Here is a 1260-nt window from a genome sequence, read left to right as displayed (position 1 = left end):
GCTCCATACCTAGGTTTCTGGTATGGCCTCCTCCGCCTCCACCAGGCTGGAAACCCCTGTGCTACCTTCAGCCCCGGCCGGGTGCTGCACCCCTGGCAAGGTAGAGCGGCAAATGTCCTTCCCTCCTCTCCCCACTCCCCTCCATCCCTGCTGCCCATCAGTATCCATGGAGAAACAACATCCCAACCTCTGGAACTGACATTCAAGTGATTTCGAACCTGACCTCCTGGTGTCCAGCCTTGCCTGCAGCCAGCTGCTGTCATTCCCTGTCCCACAGTCTTTCTGTCCCACTGCAGGCCAAGCTGTGTTCTCTCATCCCAGAAGCCTTATCAAGGTCTACACTGTCTTCCCCCAAAGGACAAGAGCACCCATCTTTGAAGGTCTTCAGTGCAATGCCTGAGCCTTTTTTACTACACAGAAAACTTTTTCACCTGAGCTATGGTTGTTGGTGAACCTGTTTACCTCCCCAAATTAACTCATTAGCAACTTAAGGGCCGGACACTTAGCCTAAGATGATCTGGGGCCTGCAGGATGCCCAAAGGAGCTCTTTAAAATGTCTGTCAATGACCTGGAAAACCTGCCCCACCCAGCTTAGGGTGTCCTCGCCCGCCTGCCCTAGCACTTAGCTGGTGTCCTTCCTCTCTGCAGCCAGACTTGGCCAGGCTGTGTGCTCCTCCTGCAGGGGCTTCGTTTGTCTGAGCTCTTGACTTGCCATGATTCTGGCACTGGTGGACCAGCCTTTAGAAGCTACCATTGTGATGGGTTTGTTCTATTCTCTCCGGTCTCAACAATGAAGAGATGGAGGAGCCACAGGCGTCAAATTTTCAATTTGTGAATTAAGCACCAAGTTCAAACTTCAGAATCCAAACAAATGTTATTCTATGAGTTCGCAGGCGATAAGGTCCTAGAAAGTGCCTGGCATGCACGTCCCCATAGACCCCTTGTTCTTGGATGAGGCTGTCTGTGGGTACCAGGTATTCGTGGAGAGAGGTGCTCCACAGGTGGAATCCAGGTTGCTAAGACTTCTTGACCCCTTTGACCAGGGAAGCTTGTCAACCTCCTGGAAGTTCTCTTTTAGCTGAACGCCCACCTCCACCACCTTTAACCTTCTCAACCCCACCCTCACCCCCAGCCCCGTGAGAAGGCAGAGCATCCTTCCTGTTGCCTGCAACCTCCTAGTGGAGATGCCCGGGTATCTCACTGTCTGGGCTTAACAGAGAAAGACAGCTTAGGGTTTTCCCATTAATGAAAGCTCTTCCG

At 52.5% G+C, this 1260-nt stretch overlaps 1 protein-coding gene across 1 annotated transcript in view; it reads left to right on the top strand.

Moving 5' to 3' along the window:
* NPPC (natriuretic peptide C) overlaps positions 1-1260 on the top strand; it is a 4777-nt gene that overhangs the window by 1915 nt on the left and 1602 nt on the right. The window lies entirely within an intron of this gene.

This window comes from Lipotes vexillifer, unplaced genomic scaffold (assembly GCF_000442215.2).
Source record: "Lipotes vexillifer unplaced genomic scaffold, Lipotes_vexillifer_v1.1 scaffold860, whole genome shotgun sequence".
Classification (NCBI taxonomy): Eukaryota; Metazoa; Chordata; class Mammalia; order Artiodactyla; family Lipotidae; genus Lipotes; species Lipotes vexillifer.
The sequence above is the reverse complement of the archived record's forward strand: the minus strand, read 5'-3'. Positions and strand labels throughout refer to the sequence as shown.